Below are 7,843 nucleotides of genomic sequence, written 5' to 3' on the forward strand. Positions count from 1 at the left end.
CAACCTCACAACCTAGTTGGTGCATAATGCTAAAAGAGCTAGAACGTCTGGCTGCCAGACAATCTTAGGGTTTTCTACCTATTCTACACACAATGCCACACGATAATTATTATTATTAGGTGGCGGCAAGCTGGGAGAGGGCCTTCTCAGTCATGGCCCCAAAGCTCTGGAACTCTCTCCCCTGGGAGATTCATCTGTCTCCTTCTGTTGTCATCTTCTGCCAATGGGTGAAGACTATTTCTTGCATTGATGGTCAGTTTGGTGTAGTGGTTAAGAGCACGGACTCTAATCTGAGAGAACGGGGTTTGATTCAGGGCCTTCTCAGTCATGGCCCCAAAGCTCTGGAACTCTCTCCCCTGGGAGATTCATCTGTCTCCTTCTGTTGTCATCTTCTGCCAATGGGTGAAGACTATTTCTTGCATTGATGGTCAGTTTGGTGTAGTGGTTAAGAGCACGGACTCTAATCTGAGAGAACGGGGTTTGATTCCCCACTCCTTCACTTGCAGCTGCTGGTGTGACCTTGAGTCAGTCGCGAGTTCTCTCAGAGCTGTTGTCTCACCAGCAGTTCTCAAAAGAGCTTTCTTAGCCCCGCCTACGTCACAGGGTGTCTGTTGTGGGGAGGGGAAGGGAAAGGAGTTTGTAAGCCGCTCTGAGACTCCAAGTGAAGGGTGGGGTATACAGGGCTGGCTCACTCACTAGGCAATCGCCTAGAGTGGGCCGGTCCTTAGGGGCGCCAAGCTGCACCCGGCCCCGTACTCTGGGAGTTTCTTGATTATTTGTGTTTTTCATTCTTCCTAAAATGCATTTATTTTTGAAAATTGGTGGGCGCATGGGGGGGGGGCACCAGAAGGGATCCTCGCCTAGGGTGCAAAATAAGCTGGGGCCGGCCCTGGGGGTATAAATCCAATCTCCTCCTCCTCCTCCTTTTTTTCCCCAGTGCCCCCTCCTTCCCGACCAATGTTTTAATTGCTGTTTTTCTGTCTCTGTACGTGATGTTTTTAATTTGTGATGTTTTTAATTTGTTTTAATTGTGTGTGGGGTGTGTGCGTATAATTTGAATGGTTTTTCAAATGTGGTTTTTATCCTGTAGGTCTTAAATTGTTAGCTGCCTTGCTGGCCCTTGTGAGGGCGGAGAGGCGGGATATAAAGGGTGTAAATAAATAAAAATAATTTTTCACAGCTTCGGAACGCAGGGCACAGCTCACCCGGTATTTTCCCTGCCCAAGCCAATCGAAACGAGTAGGATCCACACACCCTTGGCAGCTCGCCAGTTCGGTCCTCTGCAGAGTCACACACTTCCGTATCCGCTGGAGTCAGTGGGCGTAGAAGGTGTGTAACTCTGTTGAAGAGGCCGCTACAAAGGTCTTTCCCTGGAGAAACTCTTTGGTGAGGCTGCGGTTTCGCTTTGCTGCGGTTTCGCAATGCCCGCCGGAATGCGATGGAAGCCCCTGATGAACCTGGCCCGATAAAGAGTTCTGGTCTACTTTAAAGCTTGCAATGATGGTCTTTTGTACATTAAAGTTGCGGTTCTTGTTATGCTTTCAGTCTGTACCAATGAAAGTACTGAACTGAACTGAACTGAATTCTTCTATTTGTTCTGCGAGGCCGGCATGGTGTATTGGTGAAAGTGTTGGACTAGGACAGGGGCGGCCAAACTGCGGCTCCGGAGCCACATGCGGCTCTTTCACACATATTGTGTGGCTCCTGGCAGGGCAGCTGGGGAAGCGAAGGGAAGGCATGCTTTTTCTCCCTCCCTCCCTTTGTTGTGCTGTTAATATCAACTGTCAGATCATTATGATCTAGCTGTCAGCAGTGAGACTGCTGGAAGCCTGTCTTGGCCGGTTTGGACCACTCTGTTGAAGAGGCCGCTACAAAGGTCTTTCCCTGGAGAAACTCTTTGGTGAGGCTGTGGTTTCGCTTTGCCGTGGAACCGGCAGCAATGCTCGCCGGAATGCGATGGAAGCCCCTGATGTACCTGGCCCGATAAAGAGTTCTGGACTGCTTTAAAGCTTGCAATGATGGTCTTTTGTACATTAAAGTTGCGGTTCTCGTTATGCTTTCAGCCTGTACCAATAAAAGTACTGAACTGAATTCTTTTATTTGTCCTGCGAGGCCGGCATGGTGTATTGGTTAAAGTGCTGGACTAGGACAGGGGCGGCCAAACTGCGGCTCCGGAGCCACATGCGGCTCTTTCACACATATTGTGTGGCTCCTGGCAGGGCAGCTGGGGAAGCGAAGGGGAGGCAGGCTTTTTCTCCCTCCCTCCCTTCTGTCTATTTGCTTTCTTTGTTTCTCTCTCTCTCCCTCTTTCTTTCCACCTCTTTCATTCTTTCTTTCCACCTCTTTTTCTCTCTCTCTCTTAGACAAATAAATATCATCAGCAAACAAATAAACGTCATCATCAATATCTGTTTTTACCCCTTTTGTGTTTATCTTTGGCAGTCTCATTTAATGTTAATTAAAAAAGCAAATGTGCATATTTTTAAATAAAAAGGTATGTGTAATATTTGTTCATGTTTTGCAGCTCTCAAACATCTGACATTTATTCTATGTGGCTCTTACACTGAGCACGTTTGGTCACCCCTGGACTAGGGTCTAGGAGTCCCAGGTTCGAATCCCCGCTGCTGCCATGGAATTGTGCTGGGTGACCATGGGTCATACACACTTTCAGCCTAAAACTACCTCACAGGGTTGCTGTGAGGATAAAATGGAGGAGAGGAGAAGTGCTTTGGGTCACCACTGGGGAGAGAGGCAGGATATTGATAAAGTAAATGAATAAATTTTGGCTGGTCTGTAAGGTTGGAGCCCTTAAACCCTAACACTTCTTAACACGTTGCAGTTTTTGTGTACGCCTTTTTAAAGCAAGCTTTTAAAATCTCTTCAGTTTAGCTTTTATGCATGTAACAGTCCAATAAACTCAGCAGCAAGCAACGGTTGTTAATAACAGAACCCGATGAAAATACAAATCACTGCAATGCAATTTTAATAAATGAATAAATTCAGAATACATGTTCACAAAAATCATAAAACCAGGCTGAAAAATCAAGGAGCTGAAGGACACCTTTTCTTTCCTCATGGAATCTGGTATGAGGAAGACAGACTTTCTACAGTGGATGTTACTTTAGTGTATCTGTGACCCTGCCCTGCATACATAATTTCCCCTCCCTGCATTTTATCCTCCCAACAACCCTGTGAGGTAGAACAGTCCTTGAGAGAATGACCGGCCCAAAGTCTGTCAGTACACTTGCGTGGTAAGGGAAGATTTGAACCCAGGATTCCAACCATTGTGGCACACTGGCTTCATTTATTTTACTTTATTTGTATCCCACCCTCCCTGCATAGCAGGCTCAGGGTGGGTTCCATCAGACATAAATATACCAAATAACAGTTAAAACCAATTAAAATACATCAGAGTAAAAAATACAGATGACAATTCCAGTGCTTCTAACCAGAGCCCCAACAGATGAAGTCTACCACAAACTGGGGTTCCAGATGGTTACTCAGATCTGGGTCAGTGGAGGGGAGGCCCAATGAAGTGTGGACGCCCAACACCTTAGCTAAAAGCCTGGCGGAAATAGTTTTTGGTGGCACTGCTTTTAAAAAATGGCTGCGGGGGGGGGGGGGATCCTCCTGAAGTCTACTCAGAAGCAAGTCCCATTTTAATCAACAGGTCTTACTCCCAGGAAAGTGCTTTTAGACTTCTAGCCTTTGAAGAACCTTCTCTTTAACCCAGGACTGGGAATACCTACTTTGCAACTTTGGTGGGTTTGTTTACATGCAGCCCCTGAAACCTAATTTTGGGAATCCAGCACGCACCACCATCGCTCTTGGCTGATCTTTTGGGGTTAGAGTTTCTCGGTCCCCCCTGGCCACTGGGGGGGGGGATGGGGTGTAGGGTTGCCAGATCCAAGCTGTGAAACTCCTGGACTTTTGGGGATGGGGCCTGGGCAGGACAGGGACCTCAGTAGGGTAACATGCCCAAGAGTCAACCCTCCAAAGCAGCCATTTTCTCCAGGGGAATTGATCTCTGTCATCTGGAGAGCAGCTGTAATTCCGTGATGTGTCAGAGGTATGAGTTCTAAGCAGGGGTCATTTCCTGCAGGAGCACACAGGAGTGGAGCTCCGGCAGTAAAGAGCCCAGGGGGCGGGCACATGCAACAAGCCACACCCTCTGCTCCCAGCAGCCCTCAGTCAGAGCAAGAAGCAGCCAGGTGAGTTGCAGAGCTCCCCCCAGCCCAAAACAGTCCAGTGGCACCTTTAAGACCAAGTTTTATTCAGGTACAAGCTCTCCCTCGTAAAACTCTCCCTCGGGGGCAGATCTGCAAGTCCCCCCCCCCCAATAGCTAGCAATCCAAAACAGTCCAGCGGAGCCTGAGTGGTGGGTGTTGCCTTCTGACACACTTCAGGTGATGACAGGGGGTGTGGCATATGCAAATAAGTTATGCTAATGAGTTGTGCTAATGAGGTCCTGGATCTCTTTTTCTACGAAATGACCCCTGGGGACACCCCTCTTTTGCAATCTTTAGGGCAGTGGTGACTCAGTGGTCAAGACGCTGAGCTGCAGACCAGAAGGTCTGTAGTTTGGTCCTTTGAGACCCTAGTCCCATGTGACGGAGTGAGCTCCCGTCTCTAGTTCCAGCTCCTGCCAACTGAGCAGTTTGAAAGCAAGAAATCGCAAGTAGATAAATAGGTATCACTTTGGTGGAAAGGTAACAGCGTTCCGTGCACCTCGGCGTTTAGTCAGGCCAGCCACATGACCACGGAAACGTCTTCGGACAGCGCTGGCTCTTTGGCTTGGAAACGGAGACGAGCACCGCCACCCTAGAGTCGGATTTGACTAGCTTTCGAGCAAGGGAAAGTGTGCGGACTCTACTGTGGGAGAACTGGGTTTGATTCCCCACCCGTCCACTCGCAGCTGCTGGATGACCTTGGGGGAGCCATAGTTTTGTCAGAGCTGTTCTCTCAAGGACAGTTCTTGAAAGAGCTCTCTCTGCCCCACCTACTTCCCAGGGTGTCTGTTGTGGGGAGGGGAAGGGAAAGGAGTTTGTAAGCGGCTCTGAGACTCCGAGTGAAGGGCGGGATATAAATCCAATCTCCTCTTCTCTTCTTCCAGAGAGCCAGTTTGGTGTAGTGGTTAAGTGTGCGGACTCTAATCTGGGAGAACCGGTTTGATTCCCCACTCCTCCACGTGAAGCCAGCTGGGTGACCTTGGGTCAGTCACAAGTTCTCTCAGAGCTGTTCTCTCAGAGCTCTCTCAGCCCCAACTACCCCACAAGGTGTCTGTTGTGGGGAAGGGAAGGGAAAGGAGTTTGTAACCCGCTCTGAGACTCCGAGTGAAGGGCGGGGTATAAATCCAATCTCTTCTTCTTCTTCCTTTGCAATGCCCCATGAGCCTGTGTTTTATAATGGGACTAAACTAGATTCCCCCCCTTGTGTTTTTTTAAAAATTGCACAGATGATATAGATATAGATGTTTCTTTTTTGCATTGTTCTTTCTACCACCCGCGGCGCTTCCTCCCCAAACTGCAGCAACCGATGGCTCTTTTTCGATTCTGTGTTGTAGTTTTGGAAAGAAAAAAAAAATCCCAACCCAGAACGAGAGAGAAAGAGGGAAGAAGAGGCATCTCAACGCTGGGGCCTCCCTCCGTGGCTCTGAGCTCTGCTGCCTGCGTCTGGCCGCTGAAAGAGAAACACACCAAAGCCGCCGCCGCCGCTGCAGCTTTGCCCAGTTTCTTTCTTTCCCTTTTTTTTTGGGGGGGGGGGGACTCCAAAAGGATCCTTCGTCCCTTTCATGTGCCGCCCCGGCCCAATAGGAACCCAGCGGCTGCCTGCAAGTGGTCTAATCTCAATGAGGTGTCAATCATGTTCCCTGGTGGGTGAAGTAAGGTCTTTTGTAACCGCCTCTGTCTTTGGGAGAGGAGGGGAGAGGAGGGGGTGGGAAGGAGAGGGGAGAGAGAGAGAGACTTGAACAGGGAGAGGGCGAGAGAATCGCCGCCAAAGCGGGGCGAGCTGGCCGAGGAGGCGCTGAGTGCAAGAGGCGCTGCTGCTGCTGCTGCTTGTTGTGTGTGTTGCACAAATACACAACACGCGCGCGCAGCCACCCCCCTCCTATATCTTCTGTGCCATGCATGGGATCCCTCCTTTCCTTGGGTCGCGGCTTCTAAGGAAGGCAGGCGGAAGACCGGAGCCCGCGGATTGCTAAAAAGAGAGCCGAGGAGGGACCTGTTGGGGGATTTCTAGGCGGATCTGACCCTCCCCCCCTCCCTCTCTAAAGTGTGCGCTTAGCAGTTGTACACCCGGGCGGGGAGGTAGATTTCCCTCCTCTTTCCCCCCCCCCTGCTTCTTTTTCTTTTCTGCAAAAAAAAGCGATGAACTCCGCGACCCGCCGCTGACTCTGGCCAATGCCTCTCCTTTCCCGGTCGATGCCGAGAAGATGGGGAAACTTCATTCAAAACATGGTAAGTTTGTGGCCCGGCTTGGGGAAGAAGGTTGGGGGGGGGGAAGAAGGGTGGGTTTGGGATCTGCCGGGAGGAGGAGGGAGAGGAGGGTATCTGACCCTTCCTCCCCAAAGTTTCAGGGCCCCTTTGCCCCGGCGATGGATGCCGGCGACTGGGTTTCCTTCTGGAGGTCACTTGCGGTGTTCCCTCTAGGCTGAGTCCGTGTGAGCCGGCTCACAGTCTTTTAGCCTCCGGCTCACACACGGTTTGAAGGAGGGGGGCTCCAGGGCAAGCTGATCTGTGCGGTGGCCGAATGGCTCGCTCACAACTTTAAGGCCGGTGGCTCCCAAAGTAGAATTCCTGCTCACCAGACTCCGCAGTTGAGAGGGAGCATTGGTCCCTTGGGAAGGCTGGGGCAGGTAACAGCATCCCCAAAGGGGGGTGGCTGCTGGGGTCCGGCGTGGCAATGACCGCATCTCTCTCTCTCTCTCTCTGTCCCAGGTGATAGTTTTGCTGTGAATGCCTCCCTGGCTCGGAAAGGGCTCGAGGACTGGATGGTGAAGCAGAAGTATCTGGGAAGCGGGAACGGCGGTGGTTTGGGACTCCAGCCGGGCTGTCAACACCGGGCGGTCTGCCGGCTCTCCGGCTCCAGGGTAAGTTATGGGTGCCTTTCTCTCGCTCCCGAGCCCAGAGATTTCATTCCAGCCCTGCTCCTCGGAGCTCAGGGTTTAATTTCCAGCTTAGTTGCTCCCGGGAAGAAACTTCTCTCCCTCTCTCTGTCTCTCTGTCTCTCTGTTCCCCTCCCTTCCCTCCTTTTTCCTTTGGGGTTTTTGTCTTTGGGGAATGTGAGGTGTGCCCTTCCTTTGAAGGGGACGGAGACCTGCAGGACAAAACAGTGTTCCGGGTGGGCTCGATCCCACACTTGCCTTTTATGAATGGACGGGTCTTTTCGCCTCCTGAGATACCCCTTGCAAAATGACCCAGAGCCTAAACGTGTAAAAGGAAAGTTCTGGGTTGTGTTTGTGTAGACGTGTGGTTGTGTGAGTCTCCTTTCAATTCTGCTGGATTGCTGTGAAGCCGATTGATTTCAACTGACTCTGAGTCCTTCTACCAGTCGTCGCCCCCCCCCCCGCGCAGGATCTTTAGTTGGTGCCAGTGTTCCCTCTAAGCTGAGTTAGTGCGAGCTAGCCTACAGTGTTTTCTCCTCCGGCTCACACATTTATGTCTTAGCCCGGGAAGGATGGCTCCAGAGCAAACTAATCTATGCAGCAGCCAAATCACTGGCCCACAACTTTAATGCCAGTAGCTCACAAAGTAGAATTTTTGCTCACAAGACTCCACAGCTTAGAGGGAGCATTGGCTGGTGCTCACGGTGGGTCTCTTGCAGAGAAACTGTCCCGTTTGTC

This window comes from Gekko japonicus, unplaced genomic scaffold (assembly GCF_001447785.1).
Source record: "Gekko japonicus isolate JY-2015 unplaced genomic scaffold, Gekko_japonicus_V1.1 scaffold111, whole genome shotgun sequence".
Taxonomy (NCBI): Eukaryota; Metazoa; Chordata; class Lepidosauria; order Squamata; family Gekkonidae; genus Gekko; species Gekko japonicus.